The sequence below is a fragment of the Gavia stellata genome, chromosome 4 (assembly GCF_030936135.1).
Source record: "Gavia stellata isolate bGavSte3 chromosome 4, bGavSte3.hap2, whole genome shotgun sequence".
Taxonomy (NCBI): Eukaryota; Metazoa; Chordata; class Aves; order Gaviiformes; family Gaviidae; genus Gavia; species Gavia stellata.
In genome coordinates this window covers 80,242,144-80,269,819 of record NC_082597.1, presented here as the reverse complement: position 1 = coordinate 80,269,819, position 27,676 = coordinate 80,242,144, and the positions used below count along the sequence as shown (strand labels likewise).

General features: G+C 39.2%; 1 protein-coding gene across 4 annotated transcripts in view; it reads left to right on the top strand.

Annotated features, from left to right (window-relative positions):
• The first annotated feature begins 428 nt into the window (after window positions 1–428).
• LRP6 (LDL receptor related protein 6) overlaps window positions 429–27,676 on the top strand; it is a 106,880-nt gene continuing 79,632 nt past the window's right edge. For all 4 annotated transcript variants that reach the window (XM_059817264.1, XM_059817263.1, XM_059817262.1 and 1 more), the window contains exon 1: window positions 429–468. The gene's annotated coding sequence lies outside the window, so the exon portion shown is untranslated. The remainder of the gene's footprint in view (window positions 469–27,676) is intronic.

Below are 27,676 nucleotides of genomic sequence, written 5' to 3'. Positions count from 1 at the left end.
TGCAAATTATACTTAATATGAGTGGTGTTAATGTATCTGTCTGTCCCCCCACCCCTTATTTCTCCCATTTAAAGCTGCCCCCCTGTTGCTGTACGCGAACCGACGTGATCTGCGACTGGTGGATGCTGCAAACGGGAAGGAGAACGCCACGGTGATTGTGGGTGGCTTAGAGGACGCAGCAGCAGTGGACTTCGTGTTTGTAAAGGGGTTGATATACTGGAGTGATGTAAGTGAAGAAGCCATTAAACGAACAGAATTCAATAAATCTGGGAGTGTACAAAATGTGGTCATTTCTGGACTTCTGTCACCTGATGGGCTGGCATGTGACTGGCTGGGAGAGAAATTATACTGGACAGATTCTGAAACAAATCGGATTGAAGTTTCTAATTTAGATGGATCACTGAGAAAAGTTTTGTTTTGGCAAGAATTGGATCAACCCAGAGCAATTGCCTTAGATCCTGCAAGAGGGTAAGTCTTTGTAAAACAAAATAATTACAAATATTAAAATTTCTGCTAGTTCTTGTTTGTTGAATGATTTTAAATAAGCAATGGTACTATTATCAAAGTTCTCCTAAGCCATTTTTCATTACTTGCTTCTGTTTCTATTAGTGTGATTTGAAAACAGTTTGCATTTCTGAAATTGCATTCATATTGGTTTGTGAACAACTAGGAATCATCAGACATTTAAAAAAAGTACTAGAAACTTGCTTTGGCAGTAGTGCAGAACATGAACAGAAATGGAGAAGTTCTAATGTAAAATCCAATATAATCTGCTTGAAAGGCCATCAGCTGCCTGTGGACAGGCTTCTGCCTCTCTGCAGTGTCAAGCAGCAGAATTTTTTTGAGCTTTGTTCATTGTTGATATGTATGCTTTATTGAAACAGCAGAAGAAATGAGAGAAATCAGTACACTGTATTAGTAACAATTTGAGACATGTTTTAGCACTTAACAAGAAAATTTACAGAAGGGTTCCTCTCCTCACCCCTCAGGGAACTTTTTTTTTTAAAAGTCCTGTGTTTTGGCTTTGCCCATTCTAGAACAGGTTCTAACTCTTTTTAGCTCTCATTTCAGTCCCTGGATGTGACTTACAGTATAATCTTTTTGTTCTGTTCTTGGGACAAAGCTGTGGTTGCCAGAAATACTGAAATCAGGGGTGTGTTTGGTGATGTTCCGTAAAAAGGCTAGCTTGAGGTTACCCCGTAGGTAGTCATCTGTGATAAAGTGACTAGTCTCCCCACGTGAAAGACTAATGGCATATCCTTGATGCTGTGTAATCTTTTGATAGTTTTTTTTAAATCTGTAGTATAGATCTTATTTATACTATCTTTTTTCCTGAACAAGCAAGAAAATGAATCTATTGTACTGCCATTTCACATTTTTTTTTCAGTCAACTTTTTTTGGGGAGAAATCAATGCATTGTTGCTTCGGAAAGATGAGGGCTGTTTTAGCTGCTTGCAGCTTCTTTACATTATAATTTGTTGAACTTGAGTGTTTGGGTCTTTTCCTCCAAAAGAAGAAAGTCTCTTTGTAAAACATGGCTTCTTTCCTGAACTTCACAGAAATACCATATCTTGAATATTTTCTTCCACAGTTTCAATAGGCCTTTGACAATTTATAAACAGGAAAGATGTTTCTTTTGCATTACTTATATTTCCAGCTTTGGAAATAACAGAAGGATGGATATATGCTTTTCCTATCTGCTTACAACTTACAAATTGGAGCCAATGGTAGCATTAGTTTTATTTTATTAGAGTCTAAAACCATTTAAGAATGCAGGAAAAGATGTAACGCTTATGACCCTTCCACCTACCATCCCAAAACTGAGAGAGAAAAGCGAGGAAAAACACAATCAAAGTTATTTTGATTTGGTTTGTAGCCAGAGAGTCAGAGATTCTTGTTAGTTAGCAATAACGCACTGTTGTCAAGCCAGTTGGTCTTTTTCAGAAGAGTATTTGTATATTCTGAATCTGTGCAGTAAATACTCAGTGATCAAAACTAGACGATTATGTGCTCTTGCACTCTTTCATAATACTTTACACGAGGAGGAAACTACAAGAAGAAAAATGAAATAGATCAAAGGTAAAGTGAACTCATAACTTTTTCCATACTGATGATCTGTTAAAGCAGTAGGAATAAACACTTCAATATGCCTAGATTTAAAACAAAACAACTCAAGCAAAAAACCCAAACACCAACCCCCCCTTCCCCAAAACAAACAAGAAAAACCCCAACCAAAACAAAAAAACCCCTCCAACAACTGTAATTGAAGGACAAAATATTTTTTTTTTATTCTAAATCTTTGTAGAAGTTGCTTTCTGAATTGTTATATGAAGGGTATGTTTTAGGAACCTAGTGCAGTAATATATCCGCTTTCTGTCTTACCATGTTGCAGTTGCAAAAATTGCAATTCTCTTATGCAGTTTTATGACAGAAAACCTCTCAGCTTTTAATAAATCTGGTTACATTTCAGAACTTCCTCCAAAGCTTGAAAGATAGGTGGAAGGGTGGCATCAGCACAGGGATATAAATAAAAAAATCCTTAAACTGTTCTTGTGTGCATGCTTCTTTCACTAATATTTACATTTTTTTAGCCCTGTAAATGTCTTCTGGTTTCATACTGTTTGCCTGGCAGACAGTGGTAGGAATAAGCCATAAAAGGATCTAAGAACAGTTAATAAAATCTGAAACTTGGAAAAACAAAACCCCTCTCATTTTCCTGCAGTCTAATCTGTCTCTTATTATGCTTAGTTGATGGTTATTCCAGATACAGTTTTATAAACTATTGCAATTGATGAAAAGAAATTATTTAGCAGCAAAATTTACACTAAGGTCATCGTTACCCACAAGTTCAATTTTTCATTAAAGTTTATTTGTCATATGTAGTTGATCTAAAGTAGGATACATCAAGTATTTCACGATCGAGTTGATTTAAGTACCAAACTACTCTTCTCTTCTGTGCTTGTGTGTACATGTATATTTATTATATGTATCTATCTTACTGAAGACACGAGAATGCCTACTTTGAAATGAAATGTTAAGAACAGTATAAACTAGCACAAATACGTAGTCATGAATAATGCGTTTTCTTGGCAGTGTCCTACGTAGAAAAATGTAAATGCAAATGTTTCACCGGCACTCTGGTCTTTTTAGCAACCTGTCTGTTGTAGGATACTTAATGGTTGTTCTCTGAAGGTCGCTACTCAGTGCTGTTGTGATAGTTCGGAGGAATAGGATTGGACTCTCAGAGGATGTTACAGCAACAGTAGTGGCGATCAAAGAATAACTGGTTTGGGTAGCCTTTGGTACCACTGCCAAAACCATCTGTTAATTGTGTGTCAGTTTATATGTATAACTGAAATACTGGAGTAGAAGTTAGACTTGGTTCCTATGTCTGTTATCAATAATGAGAAATGTGATACATTTACTAATGGAAAATATTTTTCAGTTGGTAACTGAGACAGCAGCCAAGTCTAATTTTTACTCTGGTATTTTTGTCTAGGAAGTCATCAGAATCTAAAATGTCTAGACTCCTCTTCCTGGCCATCTCCTATGTACATTTTGAGGTTTGAGCATCTCATTTCTCACGTTCATACACTACAACTTACTCTACTTTTTTTTATTTTAGTTGTCTTGATACTCAGTAAAATACTGTGTGTGAACCGGGAGAGAGGAGAAGGGACCTCAGCTGAAGAGGAAGGGAATGGGGTGCTTGTTCAGCCTTCTTTTGAAGTGAGCTGGGGAGTTGCAGGGCAGTTGCAGGAAGGTTTCTCGCTCCTAGTCATCCTTTCTGCAACTGTTTATTCCTGACCTGTGTTAAACGTGAGACCCTCTTATTAAGATCAACAGCTGGGAATAACACATACTCTGACACTTTAATGTTGACTTTTTGCCAGGGGAAGACCAGGTGTTCGACCACAGTGTGCAGGAGAGCACCACATTTAGGAACTGCTCACATGAAAGTTGAGCAAGTGGAAAAGAGGTTTTTCTGCTTCAGTACTCAAGATGAAAAAAAAAAATGAAGGCATATCTACGCAGATTCTTGAGCAAGCACTGCTCGAAAATGCAATATTGTATATTTGTACTACTGTTTTCTCATTATTTTTTAATTTGTACAGCCCTGTTGTCCTCAGGGAAAAGACTTCATTATCGTCGTTACAGATCCCTAAAAATTACCCTTTAGACAACTTGATCAGCTTTCTTCATAAGAAGCACTACCAAAATGAACTGGCTTTTCTCACTTCTAGATGTATTGTTCACCACAAAGGGAATTTTAAGTGCCTCCTAAAAGTCCTGACTAATTGCTTACTTTTCAGGACATGTTTTAAACCAAGTGACTCTATAGAGTTACCTTAATTGTTAAACTCTTGTAAAGCTCTCGGGTTGTAAAGGTTTTCAGTTAATGAATGGAATTAGAGTACAAAGAGCTACAACACGTTTTATGACAGCTGAAGTTGATTTCTGGATGAAGTACTTTGCACATTGGGGAAGATCTTCGGATTTCACGCATACCCCTCCCTCCCCCAGCAGACTTTTCTTCTATTTTTTTCATGCAAAACCTTTGCAGGGAATACATATACTTTCTTTCTTTATGGACTTACTTCTTCTGTTTCTTTCAAAGTTGGAAACTTTCATCTGAGCATGTCAAGCACAAAAGCAATTGTAGTACAGGCCTTACATCTGCACATCGTAACAAAAGATTCGTGGGAACTGGTAGTATTTGTTGCTGAGTGGTAGATGTTATACAACAATATAAGGAAAAGAAAATGGACAGTTCTAGTAACAGTTACAGTGTCTTTGACTGAGGAAAAAACATTTTAAAAATGGAAACATTCAGAATTTCTTTGTAAATTTCTTCGTAAATTCACCCTTTCAGTGAAGGGTTTTTTGTTTGCGTGCAAGTTAGTGTTCTATAAAATAGCACCTTAGATGTAAATTCCCAAAATAATGCAAATAACTGAAGGCTTTGCTTCACAGCTTCTCTTGCCTGATGCCAGCTCTCCCTGGAGCAGTTTGCTTCTGGCTGAAAATCTTTCTGGTGCTCCTCTGCTGATACTGCCATATTTCACAGGCAGCAGATTAGTGCACTCAGCTAATCATTTGCTGTATAGCCTGGCCTGTGCAACAAGGAGTTAATTTTGAGGTTTTATAGGTGACTTACATGCAAGTGTTAAGCTGGTATGAAATCTGCAGACTGCTGTGGTGTTGGCACATAGATTTATCAGGTGTGTTTAATCTTCCTTCACCTAAGGAGGTTCTGTTGATCAGATGATGTTGTTGATTGCAAATATGTCACTAAAATTCTGGTGACAGCTAGGATATTAAACAAACCAAAAGACCTTTTTTTGGTGACTTAAAGATAATGCAGCTAACACAGAAGATTGCAGTAGTATTGCCCAGGTTGTCCTGATGACACGGCAGCAGGAATGTGCTGCCTTGGCTCTTGAGCTGCATGTAACTCTTGAAAGATCTAAAATGCAGCACCGGTGTGGCTAGTAGCTGGATGATCCTAGCACAGGGACTGTTGGGTGACCTGAATCCCTAGGCATGGGAGACTACAAAGCAGAGAAGATTGCCTAGGCCAGGATTATACTGGATGATTCAAAACCCAAGAACATGCAAAGCAGCGCTTCATCCTGCAAGAGGCTAGCAAGGCAACTGAAATGTCCCTGCCGTCTTCTGCCCCAGAACTGCTGTAACTCCCTCTGCTTCTGAATTGTAAGGTGTTTGGTCCTGTGAAGATCTTTTGAGGCTTCTGGGAACAAGATCAGACACTATTCACTTACTGTAATAGCGCTGAATACTCTAGGTTTTTTGGGGTTTTTTGTTTTGTTTTAATCTCATTGACAGTCTGTTCATTTTGAAAGGTTCTTTCACAAAACTTTGCAAGGTTTGTTCGAGATTTGTCATGTATGGTTCATGTGACGCTGGTTTTCAGTCCAATGCTAGGATATTTCCATGTGGCTAGATGCTAAAATTGTAAAGGTGTCATTGCACAGCTCAAAATGTTAAATTCTTTCTCCTCCTGTCTTTTCACCTCATCTGAAGGAGGAGGTGAAGGAAGGTAACCAGAAAGTAACTAGAAACCCACATATTTAAAACAGAGTGAAGGCTTGGAGAGGTGACCTCTCTTGTAAATCTTGCTGTGCTGGTTTTAGATGTTACTGCCATTGACTGCCTATCCTCACCCTACTGCCAGAGGTTGCCAGGAACTCAGAGGAACATATTCACTAATGTATTTTCCTTAATTTTCAGGCATTTTACCTAGTTTTCACTTTGTGGAAGGAGGTGGGAGAGATTTGGCTTGTTAGAAGTCAAACTAGAGTGCACAGAATTGATTTGTGCAGGACAAACATTTTTCTTAGAGACTCTCATATCTTAAAGTTGTAGATGCTTTTAGCTGTAGGCAAGTTTGAAAATAGCCTTTCATCCCTACCTCCTTCGTGCAGTGCTTGGGCTAGAAAACAGGACCGTGGACTGGATAAGTTGAGGGCTGTGATTTCCCTTCTGCCACCTTTCATGTGAATAAGCTAGTAGCATCTTGAAACACTGCAGAGTTTGTCAAAACACTAAGTCAACTGGCTTCTTTTCACTTCGTGCCTTCAGTTTCGGACTTGTTCTGGTGAGGCATGTGAAGACAGTATGTTAAATAATAGTCTGTTGACAATTTAAGGTAACATTCACGAGGATGATTTGGCCTGTCCCTTAACGTGTCCCTCAGTGCTGCAGTGATAAGCGTGATAAAAATGAGTAAACTTCATGCAACGTACTGTAAAGTACCAATGTATACTTCAGATATTTGCATGCAGTGTTTGTTTAATAAGTTAGAACTAAGTATTTAAACTGAGGTAGTAATTTCTGGTCTGCGTGAATAACCGCTGGTGATGAGTCTTTAGGCATGCTTCTGTTTATCTGCATTTTCAGTCCCGGCAATTATAACTTAGCATCTAAGTCTAGACTATGAAGACCTGTTGTATTTAAAAAAATAAATTGTGAACAAACAAGTTTTCACTAACAACATTTTGAATGAAGCTTTATGCTGAGTGAACACAAGGAAAATGATTTTTATAATCATGATTTTAGACTTCTGGTAAGCATTACTAGCTAGATGTTAATTAAAAAATGTTTGTTCATGCACTTTTAAAAATTAAAATAATCCTAAGACAACTTTTAATAACTATTAACAGGAACTCAAAGGGGCCATATTAATTTACAGCAGAGAGTTATAATCTGGTATATTGTTCGTTCTGCGTTCTTGCTTGAGAAGTTCAAAGTAGCATTGCTCTTCAAGCAGAGTGGCTTTAAAGGAACATCTGTGCTATTGCTGGGGAAGGGGTCAGAGTCGAAGAAAAACAAAAAACCAAACAATCCTCCTCTCCCCCCCATCTAACTCACATAACTTGGCGGTGTTTGTCAGGAAATCATTATTTCAGAATCCATGACATCTAATAAGACTTGTAGGAGAGAGCTTTTGATTGCTCACAAAAACCATTGCAGCTGACTCAGCTTAATAATAGCAAATTGCTGCAAGAAATTATTTTTATACTTCATCTTAGGGAAAGGTTTTGTTTGTAATCTCTTTACTATTTCAAGGCAGGATATTTTAGAGGGGATTTTTTTGGAAATGATGATGAGCCTTACAGACAATGTGTGTTAAAGCAGATCTGCACCAGAAGAAATTGGCAAAATCAGCCTTTAGCAAATACAGCTCATTGCAGTGTGATTTCAACTTTCTTTGTTCATCCTGTGACCATCTTCTTCCCTTTCTAAATAAGCTTCACTGTCAAAAATACACTTTCTGCCATAAACTGACATTGTACTCTCAATTCTTCCTGCGATGTATCAGCCAACACATTGTACACCTGACAAGGGCATTTGCAGCAGAAATGTATAATGTGGGCTCAGCCTGAGTCGCAGTGGCCAAGAGGAGCGTTCTAGTGTCTGGCCTTATCGTTAACGAGTCTGCTTGTTCATGGGCTTGTGCAGTGTGCAGGTGGAAAGAGGGATGCTGGAGGAAAAAAATCCTATGTTTTCTTCATTTAAAATTAAGAATAGGGTTGGCTGGTTGTGGGTTGGGTGTGTCGTGTCGTCCCGTCCGCCCCGTCCCCCCCCCGCAGTGTTTTGGGGAGTAACTGAAATGTGTCCATTTTAGAGTTTAAAGTTTGGTCCAAACTTTAGATCAAAGGTTTTGACCTGCATTGTAGCAAATGCAAAAGTCACCTTTGTTTCTTTGGAGGAAGTTGATCGTTGGATTTATGTTGTTGACAAAAAAGATTGATTTACGGCTCATTTGAAGAAAGCTGATAAATCTACTTGCTAGCATCATTTGAAACAGACCGATAATATTCTTTAAATAAACTATGGATTAAGTTTGTTTAAAAAAGTGAAAATCATAGCACTCAGCTGTATTAAGGTTCGGTATGATTAACAAGGAAAAAAGTCTATAGAAGAACCATCTTTATTTGGCTGCGTTCCTGGAAAAAATAAGACTATCCCTGTGGAGAATGAGTGTATTTCAGTACTGTCTTCTCTGTAGAGTGGTCAGATAAAATGTCACGGGATAATACATTGTACAGAGGACATTGAGCAAATGCAGCTTTTGCAGTGCAGCTAGTAAGAAAGGAGGACATACCAGGGACATGAATTGTGAGGTGGCCTAATAAAATATCTCAATAAGCGTTTCTAGAACTTGTGCGGTGACCCCAGGACAGGAGAAGATGGTTCACGTTACAGCCAGCGTGCCAGGGTTGTTAGTTGGGCCTGTATCTGAAGCGGTACAATTCTACTGTTTCGGGATCTGTGTATAAAAGACCTGAAAATGAGCTGAGCAAAGCAAAAGTTAGTGCTTTGGATTTCTGCTTGACGCTTGGCGAAAGAATTCCTACTTTTAACTCTTTGTTGTATTACTGTAACCTATGTGGCGAGTTTCTGATCGGTCTGTTTGTTTGGTAGGGGATGCCCCCTTCCAGGCTGTTTCTAGAACATCTGGCCCAGTTACGGGTGTTTCGTAATAAAAGAAAGCAATAGAAAAACCTGAGCCTTGTCTGTGGGAGCAGAGTCACTCCAGATGGGCCAGGGATGCTGTTCCACAGTAATACTCTAGATTTTAAATTGTGTGCTTTAAATGCATATGTGTGGGTGAGAATGTATATGTAATATGTATTTGTGGTGTCTGTGTCTAGTTAGTTGTATCTTATATTTGAAACATGCTAATGGTGTTGTACCTTAAAACCTAAAAAACAAACAAACCAACACCCAAAACATCTCCTGCCCTGCCCCCCTCGAAAGAAAAAAAAAAAAAAACCACCGAACCAACTGCCCAAAACCCCATAAATGTGGAAACCTTTTTTCCTTGGACTGATGAATAGAAATAGAAAGAATAGTAACACACTTTCTGGACCTTAATGCTTTAATTAGAATTCTTCTAACACTACTCTCTTAAAAAAAGTCAGCATTCATTCTGGGTCTCTCTCCCCCACCCCACCTCCTTTCTTTCCCCAGGGTTGTTTCACACATACTTTACATTTTCATTTCTCATGGGAACCTTGTTGTTTCTCACTTTTACATCTTAATTCCATGTTTCAGCATAAAGTATTACATGTATTAAGTTTTCTCTGTCACTTCAAGCAAGAAGTGGTAAAGATAGGAGATTATGCAGCTAAGAGCACTGTTAAGTCAGAGAGCTTTTTTGCTAAATAAATCTATGTAAGTGTGAAATTTATTTTTCTTATTTAAAGGATAAGTATTATCTCTGCTGTAGCAGGGTGTTAAAAATTATCCTAAAATTAAAGAATGCTGTCTTGCAAATTAAGCTTGCGTGATTCTTTTGCTGTGTATTGTAGTGATGCATAGAAATATCTTAAATTCTCGAATAGAAGGTTCTTTTAGTAAAAATGCATTTATTTGTTGTAGAATAAAACTGTATCTTACATAATTGTCCAACTTTTAGGTTAAACTCTGGCAAACTTCTGAGTAAGCTATTTTGATATTTCTTTTTTATTTTCAGCATCCATTTTTCTTGTGTACATTAAAAAAAAAAACTTTCTGTGAAGTACATGTTTAGATCTAGATATAAGCATGGTTAGTCTGAAGTAAAAATTAAGGGGGGGAAAAAATTGCTGAAGAGGTACATGCAGTTTATAAGGTAGTGGGCTCCGGTAGGTCTCAAACTGTAAGAAGATCCTGGAAGTACGCTTTCAGATATGTAAAACAAAACTTGCCTATTTGTTACTGTAAACACTTGAAATAAGAGGGAGCTTGAGAAGTTGGTAACAATCCAGATTTGTCTGGTTTTATTGTGTGTGTATGTTGGTAAACTGGTGCTTCACCTGATCATGAGATCTCACACAAACGTTCTGTTAACTGTATAAAGTACGGGTCGTGCGTTGATTTTACTGTGCCTTCCTGATGAAACAATTTGTTGTTTTATTGCGATAGCCTGACACGCTATTTTTAAACAGCATTTAATAATGTGCTTATTGTGGCCTGAAGCGATGGCTGGAGGTTCTGACTGGGAATTTCTGTTGGCCCCTAGACATGTATAAAAGTAGTCGCTTGACTGAGGAGGATTGCTGGATGTGGTGTTCAAGCCAGCGCTCGTCCTTGAGCTGGCAGGCGCAGAACGACTTGGCTAAGTAGTCAATAGCGAAACCAGAGATTTGTTTTAGTAAAGGTCTGATCGCTGCTCATAACCACTAAAAGCTTTAGCATTAAATAAATTATATAGTCCTAATCAACATTTTATAGCTACAAACCAAATTTGGATTTAAAGAGACGGATACTATGAAAGCATGAAAGTACAATGTGTTCTTGAGGTTTGACAGAAATTTGCTACTGAACTAGAGAAGAATTGTCTACTTGCATAAAAACGCTCTTCTATTTCAAGGCAGAAATGAGACTCGGAAAACTGTAACCTTCTAAACAGAGGTCTTTATATTAACCTATTTGGTTTAGCCTCATTAAAATCAGTGACATCTCATCAGCTTATGTAACCAGAGCATTTTGTCCATTGTTCAGTAAGTAGCCGAAGGGCAGTCTTGTTGATAACTGTGAAACATAAAGAAGGTCTCCTTGCTCCCAGTCCCAAGTTCCCCTGTCTGGAGCAGATTCCCTAGAAACTGTGGCCCATGGCCCTGTTGTTGCATGTTCTGTCTTCTCTGTATCCCCCTGCATATAAAATGGATGCTGTCAGCTGGTCTTACACAGATAATTTGCTAATGAAGGTTAAAAAAGGAAAATCTAGGTGAGAATATAGAGGATTTCTATGCATCAGCTTTTAAATGTCCAGCAGGACATACCTGAAATGGAGCCAAGCAGCGACTGGGAGAAAGGCTTAGTGATTTTTGAGTTTTGATAGGCTTTATGGTCATCTGGGGGCTGTACAGATACAGAGAAAGTCTTCCCATTTTCTTCAGTCAGAATAGGATTACAGACGCCAAAGGGCCACCCGTGCAACAGGGTGGGAAGATCAAGATTTTTGAGCTCTGGTTCCTATTTAAGTTCTTTGTCTCTGTCACTCTTCTCCTTTTGAAGCTTGGCCCTCTGCAAACAACTGCTAGTAATCTAAAGTTGAAATCTTAGGAGCTGAATTTCTCATGTGTGACTGTGAAAGTATTAGTTGTCGTCTATGATTCTCCAAAACATGCAACATGAGACAGACGTGAGACCTGCGTAGTTTGTAAAATCTCCCAAAGCATCTTGGCCATTCCCTTCATCCTCCTTATAAATGACATATTAAAAGCTCCCTTAGAGAATTTGACATGTGGCACCCTAGAAATACATAACCTCAGCCAAAACTTTGAATAAAGAGATGTGACTTTGTAAAGACGGTGGACTACGTTATGTTTGCCCACATGTGCATGCACATGGCTGTTGACGTATGTAACTGTGCGCATGCATATTTTATCTGTAGAGTTCACCAGTGTGAACGTTAACAGTGCATATACCAAATGATCTACAAATAAGAAGTGCCTGAAATCTGTTAATAGAAGTCAACCCATTAAAAACTGAATGGAGTTACAGAAAAAAACTCGCTTTGGGTGTAAGTCTTTCAGAGGCTAAAGCCTTCAGACTTTCATCTGATCACCCTTATAAGCATGTGTTACTTGTGACTGCTGTGTTGATCTTGACAGGACTGCTCATTCAAAATTAAAAATGTATTTGAATGTTTTGTAGGACCCGGACTGAATACTTACTTAGCAGTTTGTGGTCCTGCAGCTAAGAGATTGAAGTAGCTATCACTATTTTTGGAAGGGTGAAAAGATGGAGGAGAGAGAAAATTTTCAAGATACTCTAAAAGTAACTTTATGAAAATAAGAAGTAAAATTTGTCATATTGGGGAAAGCTGCCTGGCAGCTCTTTTATAGACTAGCAGAAGTCCTATATCTAAAACTAGATGAAAGGAAGGAAAGCGACCCTGAAAAATTAAATAGGCTTAAAGAGAACACTCCTGAAATCAAGTAGAAGGTCATCTATGGTAGTTACTTGATACTTAAATCTTGAGTGCTTCCTGTTATATTACAAATTAAGAAGTCAATCTTAGGCTCCTGCTCATGAATGATTTGGCGTAAGACTCTTTTATTGTTGATTTTCAAGGCTGAGTTTGTTTGGGGATTGTCATTCCTGAATTCACAATTGCCTGCTCAAGTAAGAAAAAAAAATTTCTTTGTCCCAATGAAAGCATATGCAGGGCCAGTTAGCTATAAAGTAAATTTATGAAGTGAATATATTAAAAAAAAAAAAAATTCTGTAGTAATGGAAAAGTCAGTAATATTCTGAAAACAGTTGGACTAAGTGAAATTTCTGCGTTAAAAAAGATAGTTAGAAGCAAATACTTGTATTTTGAAGTGGAGGAAGATGAGACTTTTTAAAAAACATGTATTTATCAAGATTATCTGATTGTGCCTTTCTTCTTCTCTCTCGCTCTCTTGCCCTCCCTCCCTCTCCACAATGTTTGCCCCTACCACATACACCATCCACTTTTCAAACTTTCAATTTTCAAAATATGCTTTACATTCAACTTTTTGAGAGAATATATATAATGTAAACACTAAGCATGTTCTCTGGGGCAGTGGCTTTTAAGTGTTTTTCTTTCTAAAGTTCAGTTTTCCAAAGTATCTTAAGGATGGTTCTTAGAATCTGTCTTGTGAGCTGCCTGGTTTTTTCAGGCTGGCTTGTTGCGGTAGACCCTGAAGCTCGGACAGATAAAATCACAGCATTAATAGTTATTTTGCCATAGCAGTGTTGAGTATGCTGCTTAGGTAGAGAACAGTGGTTTTGCACAGAGAGTTTGTGGCATTCCAGTGTCCAGACTTAAATGATTGCTTTCGTAGCGCAGCACCTAGATGCTATATAAAACTTCTTTTCAGGGTCTGCTGAATATTGACTTCAAATGTTTTCCCTTGAGATGGCAAAGGATATGAGTAAGCTTAATCTATGTATTTTTTCCATTAAATGAGAAAAGACCAAAATCACATTTAAAACGGTGTAAGGGATGACTGCTCTCCCCTATGTAAGTATATGCCAAATCTGGTTAATGAATTGAAGTTTTGCTGAGAATTTGAAAAATGCACAAGCTAGGTAGTGAGAACCAAGTATCAGGTTAATTCTGTGCTTGATAATTGTTACTATTTTTAGCGAAAAGAATGGCTCCCTTTTTCTCTTGCATGTGCATCTTCCTGGCAAATATATTGTTCTGATGAACCATGAAACTTGCCATTTTTATCATTCTGCGTTGCTTCTAGGTAAATTTCCTTTGGTGTGACCATGGTCAAGAAGTTCACATGAACATACGACACAGCTTGTCAAACATATGTTCAGTGAATGCTTGACTAATGTTTTTCTGATGGAAAAGTTCTGGCTCCTTTTTTTAGAAACAATAAGAAAAATCTATGGGAACAGTTAGCCTTTTTATGACTGACTTTGAAGATGTTACATGACTTGTTTCTTCATTTCAGCCTGTCCCTCTGGAATTATGAAGTCACTAAGTTCTGGCATCTATTTTCTCAATACTGCTGAGAGCTGTGTGTTAATCTTCACAGAGATAGCCACCCAAAGAAAACACCAAACTAACTGTAGAGTTGTCAGTCTTTAAAAAAAGTAATTTTAATGCTCAAAAATCGTAAAATTATATGAACATTGTTGTATCCAGGGAGTCAACAAAAAGGTTGTAGGCAAACTATGTACAGAACAAACCTTTTGACCTTAAATAATTTTATTTCACCTCAAATTACCCTGTTTTGCATAACTGAAGACAACACTGTTTTACTTGCACGACAAGAAATCATGTAAGTTAATAAAGTGGTAATTTATGGCCTGGTGCAATCTCCACCTAGACATTTGTAGGCTGAGTTATGCAGTATAGTTAATTTGATTACAACACCTTATTCAGTGTTTCAGCAATAGAACTGTTGACAAGAATGGCCATGCCTGATTTTATTTCAGCACTTAAGTGTCTTATTTATGCAAGACCTCTTTTCACGGATAGATTTGTTACCGTCTTTAGAATTCGAAGTGCTTGAAGTTCTTCTCAAAAGCCGAAATTCTCTGTCGTCAGCCGGTGAATTCAGAGACAGTAGTGGGCATGGGCAGCATTCTGGTTTGGGACATAGAGTTGCCCTTCAGCAAGGGTAACTGCAGTTTAATAGTCAAGAGTTCTGTGGGTTCTTTCAGAATTCAATTTTATTTTAGTCTTGGTCTCTTTTTCACAGCTTTGACTGAATGTTAAGTTTGTGTCTAGCACTATGCTAACTGTTGAAGGGGGAAGGTACGAAAGGGGAGTGGAAAGATAGGAGGTTCTAACTTAAATAAAAATGACTGGTAGTGAGGGCAGTGTGGCTTGATAAAGTGTCTTCCACTAAAACACGTGAACACCAGGCTGGTTTTCTCCTTTCTACCACTTCTTTGCAACCAAATTGTTTTACTACTATTCCTTTTACCAGAAGCAGAGTAGAGTTGGTTTTGCATATTGTAAAAGGAAGCAAACTTTTTTGTTTTGCCAATCACTTTTTCAAGAGTTCCTCTGCTTTTTCAGCCTTTAATCTGCATTGTAGTGTTGTGTCTGTGTCACTCTTGACATGTTTCAGAGCCCATTGGATGAATTTGTTTAGCGAAGCAGTTCTGTTATTTGCCTTTGTGTCTCTTCAGAAGCACAAGAGTGGGCAAAACATGTCAGCAGAAGTAAGCTGAATGATCCCAAAGACAAACTCTTGTCACTGCCAGAAGAAAAAAACCATTCAATTGAATTGGCATTTTAATGGTAATGCTGTGTGTATTCAGTTATAAAATTGCCTTCCCTGGTCTGTGACAATTTCCAAGGTGACTGTGAGCGGGGTAAATGTACTGTACCGGGATATTTGTTCATAGGTAGGGGCTTAGGTAGGTGCTTTTTTAAATATATATAATTATCATCTTTTTGCACAGAAACACTTAAGTAGAATACAGTGTGATTTGTGGAACGATTGTGGGAATGATGTGTACACCAACACATGGAAAGGGTAGCTGCGAGGTTGGAACCAAAGCCAGCTTGGAGGCATCTGTTGTCTTGTGCACTTGGTTGGTCAGTCGGTGTGTAGAGGTTGTGTGTGCGCCCACGGCACAGAACTGCCCGACTGTTTCTAGCTGTGTAGAACTGACTGAACAGCTTCACAGAGGAGATGGCCAGATCTGGTCTGCGTAGGCTATAGGGAGCCTGTTCAAAATGCTGGTGCCCACAGGCTCAGGTTGAAGCTAGGGCGGTTTGAAGATGGTGACTTTAAGAAATACAAAGTGTCTCCCCTTGCATCTGGGTCTTGTGTGTTCTGCTTCTTGGAGACAGCAAGAACTATTTCAGCCAAGCGGCTGGTGTTTTGGTCTTGTCACCTCCTAGTGCTAAGAAAAACCCCCAGGCGCTGCAGTTGAGCAAGCAATGGCAGGTCGCACAGGGTCTGTGGTGGTATGGCAGTGCTGCAAGTCATACGGCTGGGTTGTGTTACATAGCTGTGGGTGTTTTCTGAACTAGACCGTGGTGAGAAGATATTTACTCTGCAGAAGGCTATTGATGTTGTAGAACATAAAGGTGGTTGTTGTAGAACATGCGTGGCCTTGTTTATAAGGGGAATATTTCTCCACTATCTTTAAGCGTATAGATGATAGTTTAAAAATCACAATATTGCACAAAGCCTAAAATAAGCAGTCGCTTAGGGGAGTGTTTAATTGATGGTTTGTCATCTATAAGGTCATGAGCTGTGAGTTTTCACTATAGTGAAGGTCTAAACCTAGCCTGGGGAATGGTGGTAGTATGGAGTCAGGAAGCCTAGCAACTGGGTGTTCTAGCTGAGGGTCAGATGCTATTTAATTTAAAGTTAAAAGTTGTTGAACCACTTGCATAGATAAATAGGTGATCTCTCAAAGGGAAGGTTTCTGTATGTAACCGTTTCTATAATGACAGCTTAACTCCTGGGTTTAGAAGCAAATCAGACCATGATATAAAGTAACAGGCATCCAGACAGCGTGGTCATTCTTCTTAAAATGTCAACAGATATTTTACGTAAGTAAAGTCAGTGTGTAGAAAATAATACAGTATGGTTGGGTTGCATCATCCGAGCTTGCAGAGCTTACTTCTTCAGGTAAGGAATGTTTATGTACAGATTTAGTTGGAAGACTTTATGCCATGAAATGGTGATGGTTATAAGCATCATGCTTTCAGTGGTGTAATGTGTCTAAAAAGACAAGAGTTTTGGTAGCGGTGCGGTCTGCTTTATCACTATAGTTGGGTGGGATGAACGATTTGCATATCACTGGGCAAATACACTGCTTACTGCAGCATTTTTCAAGGGATGGATGACTGAGGATTTTGTTTCTGATTCTTCTTAGTGTGTGTTGTGGTTTTGGTGTTTGTTTGTTTTGATGTGAAATAGTGGGCAAATCACTATTCCTGCCATAACTTTCTTTTTCAAGACATCTGATGTTATTTAGCTGGTTTGTGAGCACAGCGTAGTTCTCTGCTTTTCTTTTTCTCTCCTCCCACTCCTGCAGATGCCTGCTGGAAGAGGTACTGAAATTCTGTTGGCCCAAATGGCCTGGGCCAAGGCTGTGCCAGACTTTTGTGATTCTGTTTTAAAACATAGGAGGCAACAGCTGTGCTGTGGCACATTCGTTGTCAAACAATTTAGACGAATTAGAAGGGGAAAGGCAAAAATGTGTTTCAAAACCTGGAATAAGTGTAAACACTTTTGGGAACACTTTGGGGGATGCTGAGACAGACTCAAGGAATGTTTGTGATAAAACACTCCTTTCCATTGCTGCATCCCCAAATGCAAAAAACATGGTGCTAATGTGCTGCTGAACTGTTTATAAAGAAACAGAGGTGCTGACCTGTCTTCTTAATTTGAGGAGATGGATTATATAAACTACATTAAATAGTGAAGTAAGAGCTAACACTTCCATTAAAGGGTTTTCAGTTAGTTGAAGTTGGTATGGAATTATCTGACGGTTTATTTTTGTAGAAAATGCTGATTCATCAAAATGGAAGTGTTTTGTGGAAACATTTGTTTTGACAATTTTTCATCAGGCTGTCATCCTGGTTTGTGTCCTTGGAGCCTTGAGCTTCCAGCTCTGTTGCAGTCATCCCGCAGTAGCTAGCTGTATGCTGGTAAAATGGTTGAGGATTTTCAGCTGTGGTGGTGTTGTGATCTTCTCACTGTTCACAGGCGTTTCTATCCAGGTAGACCTTTCCGTTTCGGATGTTACTGTCAAGTGTTATTCCACTTCAGCGATAACTTGTAAACTTTGGTTTTGTTTCATTGATTACAGCAAGACTTAGATGAGAGCGGAAAACTTTCTGCTAAAAGAAACGGTACTGCCCTTTCCACATCCCCAGTTCTTATTCCTTTGTCAGCTCTTCTTCATCCTGGCACTATGGTTCGTGCTACACTGGGTGTTGCCTACATGGAAGGTAGGAGTAATGCTTCTCTGGGTCATCAGCATTTTAATACCTGTCTTGCAGACCCTAGAAGGCAAGAGGGTGATAAGACTATAGGGGAGGGAAAAAAATGGATTAAAAATGTATTCTTTTTTTCAGGAGACAGGATCAGAGCAGCTGAGGGGAGATGAGGTTTCCTCCCCTTGTCAGAAGTTTTAGCTTCCTGTGCTGGTTGACCTCTATAGGCTTGGTTGTAGATTCTGGTTATCATATAGGAATGCTAATTATCTGTTAAGTGTTTTCAGAGGGAATCTTTTTTGAGAGTTACTAACCTGTCTATAAGTTTTCTAATTTTTGCTCACTGGTGTTTGTCCTCTAAGGTTATTACAAATTTTAAGACACTTTTCAAGTTCTGCGATGCCCTTATTAAAGATCTGATTTTCATGGTGACATATCAAGTCCACGCTACGAAATGCGGAAGTATTTTTCGTTCTTACTTGTCAAAAGCAATGTCATTAAATTGGAGCCAGCAGCCTTCTAACTCACCCTGTGATTTGTTCACCTTTTCTCTGAATACTAAGCCGCTTACTTTGTGAAAGTTGTATTGTCTTTAAATATATGAGCAGATGCAAAAGAGGAAATACACACAGTTGCTTAACAGACCTTTGTTGTCATTTGGTGGATATTCTTGCTCCAGCACTTTCCAGCACAGGATGCATTCTTGCTTCTACAGGTGGGATTGGGAGGATAGAAAAGAAGTAGCAGCATTATATTGCCAAAATAAATAGTTCATGGGCCTCATCTACCACTCCAATCTCATCAAGACAGCTGTTAACCAAATGTTTGACCTGCTTAATGGTGTGGGGATTGGATACTATTTTGGTGGGGCAGTGTAATTAGTGACAGGTGGTGCTGCAAACTAATACCTGTTTTCTCTGATAATTTTGGCTTAAATACACACCGCTCAAAAACAATCCTGTCAGACATCGGTACTTCCAGTGGAGGGTTTAGCCAAACGAGCAGTAAGCCATTCCCTTCAGTGGTACTACAAGAGCTAATGTTTCTCTGTACAAGAAGCTTTACCAAGAGCTCTGTTAGCTGTCTAGCTTTCCACGTATTTCATGCCATGGATGTTTGGTGTCTCTTGCTACCGATGCTGATGTGATTAAAAGCCAAAATGTGTTACAAGTGTGGAAGAGTTGGTGATGGGTGGCAATTTCCACTCCCGACCTTGGGTCACATGTATGAGCGCTAAGGAAAACGGTTCCTGCAGAATTTTTCTGTAGTCTTAATTTAGCTCCTCTGAGGTTACAGGTTTATGCATCTGAGAAGAGCAATGTTCACAGCTCTTAACATAACCCAATCTCATACACTCAGTATAAAGCTAGCAATGAGCACACACACACACAAAAATCAATGTATCCAGGAGCTGACAATAGCCTGAAAATAGGGACAAGTACCACTTGTAGCTAATATATAAGATGCGTGTGTGAATGCCGTAGGTATCTGAGCCTAAGTCAGAAAATAAGTCCCAATTTGATCTTTGCAATCTGTTACTCAATTTCAGCCAAGCTGGGCCCCAGCTTTACCTCCCCATGGGAGTCCGGTGGCATCATGCAGGTCTGTAACGGGGCACCGACATGGGACCGACCCGCTCCAAATGGTGTAGCTGCTGGGTGTGCTTCATTCAGTGCCTCTTTTTTCATCAGACTTCAAGGAATCCAGCTGTGACATTCCTCTCTAGAAGACCAAGTTTTCTTAATTCCAGTGTTCACAGAGAAAATCGTGTTGTTTGGGGTTTTTTTCAGAGGTTTTGCCCATTAGTCAACGTTAGAGTGGTTGTCTCTTGTCCTAGAAGTATGGCTAATGGAGAGGGTGCCGGCAGATGCCAGTTCGTTGCAGGGGATGCACAACAGAAAAAGCAGCACATAGATATCTGGTACTATTTTTTTTTTGTAACAGATAGTCTAAAGTTTATTTAAATGATCTAGAAAAAGCTTGCTTGTTCTTTGCGCTGAAAAAAACCCCAGTCAATGCTTTGACAGAAGTTTTATATCTCTTTAGGAGGGGCTACCTACAGAGGAGGAGATGATGTCCCTGCTTAAATAGCAGAAGTTGATGCCTTCGCTTAGTCCCAGATATAAGTGCCTCATTGACATCAGTTTGGATTGGTGACTCTTTGCCTCTGAAAAGAACAAAAAAACACAGTGACCTCTCTTCTTAGGATTTAAGTGAAAGCTGAGTTCTTGCCAAGCTAAGCAAGCCTTATTTCTTTCACTGGTATCTTGAACCCCCCCAAAAGAAAGGGAGTTTGTGCCTTTCTGTTTGAAAGTTAGCCAGAAAACGATCTTTGAGAGGAGGTATTTCCATGCCATACTTGGGTACCTGGCTGCCGGCGTTGAGCTAGCCAGCTCAACTCTCTTTACAGTCCCTGGAGAAGGGTGGCTTTCTCCTTGGGCTGAGTCAGAGCAGTACTGTAACTTCTGCAGGAAGCTACTTCTCTCCACCTCTCTTGTTGGAGGAGCCTAGCTGGTGAGCTCACCCTTTGGAATTGGGTTCTAAACATTGGACCTTGTGATTAATGCTGCTTCCCCTCAGAGGACTCTCTGATTATTTGGAAATAATAGTGATTTGTTTCAGTGCCAAATTTGGTGAGCGCAATTGCTTTTATGGACCATAAAAAGGAAGGAGGCAAAAATGTACGTTCTTGTTTTGAAAAATTACTATAGTTTAACAATTGAATTTAAAAACAAAAATGCCCCCTAAAATATAACACCGTATTTGTGAGTTTATTGGATAATTTCTTAATGTGGTGTAAAAGACTGAGCAAAAGGGTCATCTCACTCTTCTATTCCAGTTCAAGAAACTAGAGCTTCGTAAAAATTCCCGCACTGGAGGCTCCATAGTGGACATCAACCTTGATTCAGTAACATGAGGCTGACTTGCATATATTTTAGACTCTCACAGTCATTAAAGCACTGTTCCTGATAAAAGTGTGATGAAGCCAAGTGTCTTTGTATTTCATCTCCATTAAAATAATTGTTTTGTCTATGAAGCAAATTGAAGCCTTGTGCTCTTTTTTGTTGTTGTTGTTCTTTTTTTCCCTTTTCATAGAAGTCCTCATGGTTGTTACAGCATTCATTTCCAAAGCAAATTCAGAAAATCTTCTATTAGGTGTTGCAGCCCAACATAGAGGAGCACTGAAGGGTTCTGAATAGAGAAGATTTTCATACTGAAAATCTTAAGGCGATAATAAAGCCATCAATATGTACAACCCTGTAATTTTATGTATTACTTGGAACTGCAGCTTATTTGCTTCCCTGAGTACAGAGCGTGGTATTGAATATGGTTCAAATTCCTATCCTAGAAAAAGACTGGTTTACAGAATGAATTCTGGCTGGCCTGGAAAAGCCCCTTCTCAAGCAGTTACCTTAACTCATTCAGTTGATCCTGAAGACATTAGCCAATTAGACTCGAGGTGGAAAAAATATCTCAGGGCCCCCACCCCCTTTCTTCAAATTTATGAGTTGTGACTTAAGGATCGGTGTTGTTACTGATGTAGGAAGGGAGTTGGTTAGAAGAGGCTTTCAGCAGCTAGGGCTATATCCCTACTGCCATCAATAAGTCCATTTTCTTTCCCCATGCTGTGAAAAAGCTGCAGTGCCTATTTTCCTGGATTTTTAATTAGTCAAGTTTAAGGTAAATAAACATTTTTTTTTTCCCCTTCTCAAATAACAGAGTATATCCTTCTGGTCTAGCTCTTCCTTTTGTGCAGTTGGCCTGGTTCTGTCAAGCTGTCAGATGTCAGGTGCCATTGAATCACAGTCTTCCCTGGTCTGCGTGTGTCCTCTGCGTCCTCCCTGTGGGTCAGCGTGCAAAACCAACCTATTCTAGCAGCTTCACAGTGCGGCCCACAAAAAAACCACGGGAGCAGGGTTATGAAGAGTTAAGACTCCCCTGAATAAACTTACTGTCTATATTCCCTACACACTTGGGGGAAAGTCTTACCGTTGCCACCATTTCTGTGTGTTATTAGTATAAATCCATCCTCTTATTTGAATTTCTTCATATAGTTCTTTTCCAAACATATTTTTGTCCTCTGTGGTAGTCCCAAACTTTTTTTTTGGTCTTTTACAGAACTAGAGATCCATTCTATTACAATTAAATTCAGTTCAGAGAAGAGTAGTTAAACAGTAATTGTCAATAAAGCAGATAAAAGCCTTTGGTAAAATTGGATAACAAGCGTGAAGGGATTACTGTTTGTGACTTATAACAAAAGAAAGTATTGTTATCTGAAGCAGACTATGGAAAGGACAGGCTAAATTGGACCTGATACGAAAGGAATAAATTAAATTTAGAGCAAAATACAATCTTTTGGAAGTGTACACAGTCAGATAGTTTTCAGAAATTGTTGCACTTGAGATTTGAGTGCATCCCTGATGTATCTAAACTCAGCTCTTGGGGAAAAGAATATCCAGGCGTACGCATACATAATCTGGGATTTTACTTTCTTGGTATTTTGTTACGAGTGCTGGCTGATGCAAAACTTTGAGGGGTCAGGTTGTATAAGCATGTTACTGCACTTCCATGGAAAATGTAAGCTTAAAGGAAAACCCAGAACCTAGATGAATTAATCGTACTTTGCCTTGGGACAGAAATCGTACACAGCAAAGCCTGTAAATTATGCATGGCTTGGACACAAGTCTCAAGCTGTCAGCAGTCATGCTCAGTGCTGCCTCTATTAATGAAGCTGTCTTTAGGCCCCAATCTTTTTCACCCTTAAGATTGTAATTGTGCCTCTTAGAAGAGTAGAAATGCTTTGTCCTTTTCAAAAGAAGGATACTAACACTGTCCTGCTTCAGAGTTTATTCAAGTGATACACAGTTGCTTGGCGGACTTGAGTTGATGGTGAATTAATGCAGTGTTCAGTCGACTTGAGAAACTCTTAACTGAAATTAATAGTTAAGTAATAGTGGAGAGGACCAGTGTTATACCAAGAACTCAAGCCTCTGCTTTTGGGTGTAACAGGGATATAGTGAGAACAGTGGGAGAGCACTAAGAATTAAAGTGTAGTTTGAGTGGCAAGAAATTTGACAGACAATTTGTATCCTTTCAGTCTTCCCACTAGAGAAACTCCTGTAGTGGAAAAAGAGCTGAAACCCACAGTGTTGTATGTCCATGGTCAGAAAGAACAGAATAGTGTGGCAGCTGAAAACACGGATACTGTCATGTGTTACATTCCCACCCCTGGCAATTAGCAGTTGTACATTGGAGAGCAGTTGATCTTGCCTAGTGTAAAGACTACAGGTCAAAATGTGGCCTAAGTTTACCTATTAGTCAATAATTTAGTAGAAATTCAATTTTTCTGTGAATTTAATTACTAATTTAGAATTGGTGATCATTAAGTTGGTGCTGCTTCTGCTTAGCTGTAGCTTGCTGTTGAACTGCAGTTGTGCCGGGGGGGTGTATCAAGACACTTTTAACTTCTTGAATTTGCTACTGAATCTACAGATCTCTGTTCATTGTTCCTGACTTCTTTCACATAAATTATTTCGGTAATTTTAGTTAGATTTGAGTGTTATTCTTCTATATCTTTAAGACTTAACCTCCTCCATATCTGGATTCCCAGCTGGTAATGTTTCTTCAGCATGTTGGGCTTAGGTCTAAGACAAGATCGTCATCAGCCACCAGCTTTTCTTCACGTGTGCTTTGCTACGCATAATGTTTCCATATTCCTCTGTGCTTTTGCTCCCTTGAAGCTTCTGTATCTAGTGCAATCTTCTTCCAAAGTGTCAATATCTGCTACCACAGTTGTGTTCAGTTCTGGGTGAAGCTTACCCAAGGCTGGCACCAACCATGAGGAAGGAGCTTAAAGTTTTTGTGTACTCCTGTCTCTGGGATTGCTCCCTTCCCTTGTTACCTCGTGTAATTTTTTTTTTCCTGTGGCCTCAACTTTTGCTTTCACTCACTTGTTGGCTGTGGACAAGAATTTAGAAAGTTACCTGTTGGGGGGACAGGTCTTTCATCCATACCATGTATTTGTATGTCCTCTAGTACAATGGTTTCCACTTGCAAGATAAGTTTACTTGTATGCAGTAATTCCCGTAAAAACTCAGATACTGTTTGCTATCCAGTTTTGTTTTGTAATGTTTAAAATCTGCGTGTCGGGTTTTCAGTGGCACATTTGTAATTCAGAACAGAGCATGCTCTCTGCTTACTTTGCTCAGTATCCAATCTGTTAGGTCTTCACTTAGGAATTCAGCCGCCCTTGCCTGCATTTTTGGGGGCAGCTCAAAAGGCACCTGCAGGATGGCACAAAGGACTGTGGGCTTCTCCCTATTAAAACAAGTCTGGTAACAAAGTACTGTGAAGGAAACACAAAGGTAAGTGAACATCGCAACACCGGGTTTAAAAGACAGAAAACCACCAGCAGCTTCAGGATGTAATCCAAGTGGAGTTCCTGGCTGTATATCAACACATGCATCGCTTGCTTTTTCATGGCATTGTGTGTTGCAGGTTTTAAGTGTTCCAGGCCTGAACTTCTCAGTTTTCCCTCTGGATGTTCTCACGTTTTAAATTATTCTTCCAAATGTTATTATCAAGTTTTCTGGATATGTTAGATTCCTGTTAAATGACGCAGTAAGTTTGGCCCTAGAGCAAAATCAAAACTAAAAATCAATTCGCAACAATGGTAAGTATCTATGTACAAGCAGAAATGCCTTTTCATGTGTTCTGCTGGCTTAAATCCTGCTGAATGTGGAAGAGTGACCGTTCCCCTTGATAATGACCGATAGTGGTGGTGTCTCCAACAGGCTGTTCTGAAGGGTAAATTATGGTGCATATATATTATACTTATAAAATGAATTAACCATCATTGTGCTGAGTACCCACAAAATTACTAAAACCACAAATGTACCAGGCACTATTTTTCTTTTTTTCTTTTTTTAACAAGCTGTAACTTGGTGGGTTTTCTTTATTCCCCCCCCACCCCCGCCTTGTCTGTTTTTCCTTTAAAAGTCTTAAAGTATAGGGTAGGGAAGGAATGGAGTAAGAGGCACTTCTAAAACTTCCCTCCTCCCCTCTTGCAACCTGTTCAGACAGGGTTAGTGCCTAAGCTCCTTCTGTGCTCCTCCGTTTCAACAGGCAGATTTCTCCCACTGGTTCAGAGCAGTAAGAAATTTCCCCACCTGTGCGTGTTGGCTTTTGCTATGCTGAAGTTTTATGTTCCCAACTCTTTATTTTCTCTGTACCTTTTTTCTGCAGATCTTTAACAGATGAACTATAGTGAGTGAAAACACAGCAACAAATATTAGATCAGATTAAATCATGTTTAAAGTTGCCATTTTCTATTCCCACATAGAAAATTGGGAAGCATTTTATAGCTGAAGGACTGCCAGCTTTCTAATATAACGCAGTTGTATACTAGAAGGATCTCTCATACCTAACAATGAGTCTTTAAAGTACTGGACTGTAAATTCACAGTATATTTAGATAGAGAAAAGATGTCTGTTTGTTTTTGAGGTTTTTTCTTATGCTTGTTCTACATGTATTAACATATAATTTACTTTTTATGCGGTTAGTGTTTTGTTTACCATGACAGCTGGCTTTGCAAATTAAATGCAAAGAACGATTTCATTGTTTTGTTAAAATACTCCAAAACAGTTGGATGAGTTTTTCTGTAAAACCATTCAAATTATTATCTTCTGCAGCAAAAGCTTTGAATCGGACAGATTTTGTTATGTTCGCACGGTTTCTCCCTGCTTAATAGCCTCTAGTGTTGCATTCTTCTGAATTGTGCCACGTAATGTTGGGTTTGGCTGTTTTTTTTGTATCAGAAGGTAAACCCTAAGTAAAATGCCTGATTTTGAAACCAGAAGCTAATAGGACTGACCTAGGTGGACTCCTTCAGTACCAGCACTAAACCTGGGATTTCTGCACATCTCTACATTTTTCTCCTGTTGTCACCAACGCATCTTTTTCACCTCTTTGGAGGGTTTTTGAGGGCAAGAAGAGCAAGCGGGCCCTGCTTGCACTACCTTCACCCCCTTGGATTGGCGCAGCGCAAGAAGATCCTCCATGCCTTACAAAACCTGGGCCAGATGATGTCTTCTGGACTGAGGGGTGCTAATTTTTTTCTGCCTGGGCTGGCAATAGCTAGCTTGCTTGAGATGCTTGGAGGCTGTGTGTGTGCGAGATAAGGGAAGAAGAAGAGACGTATCCTCCAGAGAGGACCTGAAGTACATTTGTTCGTGCAGAAGAAGGTAGCCAGTCAGTAGGTGTTAGGAGAGGAGTTGTTGGTCCCTTCTGCATCAGTGACTCAACTCTCCGCCTGCAGCATTGATGCGGGAGAGGTGGAAAAGCGGCAGCCCTGATGCGTTGGGCCTCTGGCAAAAGCAACTGCAAACCGCTGGATCGGTTTTATCTGTAGAGTATTTATTGGGCAGGAAAGCAACGTTATTTAAATAAGCAAAATATTGCTGGAATCTTATTTTCTGCTTTTGCGAACACTGGTGTTTCACGCTAAGAAAATTGGCTTTTTGCTGATTTTGAAAATCTCTGTTTTTTAAAATAAGATGTGCAATTTCTAGAGGCTGCTTCTGTATGCAATAGTTCCCCACATTGTTGCTAAATAAATGTAGCTTCCCCTTTCCCAAAATGTTTATCAGTATATCCTTGTATCGTTTCTGTAGTACCCATTTCCCCCTCCCCCTGCCAAGCACCAGCTGAGTTTCAAAACTTGTCGTTTTATCTAGTTAAGTTGTTGAAAATGTGATTCTTTTTTTTTTCTTTTCCCAGATGCTGTAGTGAAAACAGGTGCGCAGAGCACCTCTGTGCTTGGTTGTAAACAGCCTGCATTTTTTTCAAAATGTTTTTCATGGCATTTAGTATAATTATTTCAAATTCTGTGAGCTAATGGCAAATGATCAGCAGCACTTTTTTTTTTTTTTCCTTCTTCAGAGCAATTCAGGGTTGAGCTGAAAGTTTTAAATTGACGCTTTTGAGTGATTGGAAGCATACGTGGGTTTTTCCCCCTTAGTGTAATACTTTGGTGGGCATTTTCTTTGTGCCTTGTTAGAAAATGTTGTGTGAGTGAGGTCTGTGCTTGGGGGTGGATTTTGGATTTTTTTTTTTTCACCCCTTCCGATGCATCTCTGTGCCAGAAGTGATTTGTATGCAGTGTGCATGGTTAATGTTGGCTCTTAGCAGAAGAGCAGGTGAATGACCTGCAAAAGAAGCTTGTAGGGAGAAACGCTAACAACTTGGATTTAAAGCTGTTTTAATTGATTTTCAACTTCAGAATTCTGGGTGCATAAATACGAGTTGCTGTAGAATGCATAGCCACTTTTTTCCATAAAAATTGAATCTGAGTAATTGATATTGAGGCGTTTAAACTAGGAATGGAAAAGTAAAAGTGATCTTACTTCCTTTATTGCAAATTCTAACCTAGAAAAAGATTGAGTGAAGTCTCAGACATCTCAGTTGTTTGACAATAATGTTTTCAATATAAAAATGAAGGGGTATTTGTTTCCTCCAAGTGTGAAGCTTTTGGCCAGTATTCAGATTGGGTTTAGTGGGTCTTTCTAAATGCTCTGTGAAAACATTCCTCCTTCTCAACAAAAGCCAAGCCCACCTAGGTTTGTATCTGCAGAATTAGAGCTCTAACCAGATCTCCAGTGTAATGTAGCCTGTCTTGTTATGCATTAATTACACCGTGTCCCTTTATTTCTACTCTCTTTACCCTCCATAGAGCAATCTTTCCTCTTTCCCTTTTTTTTGGGT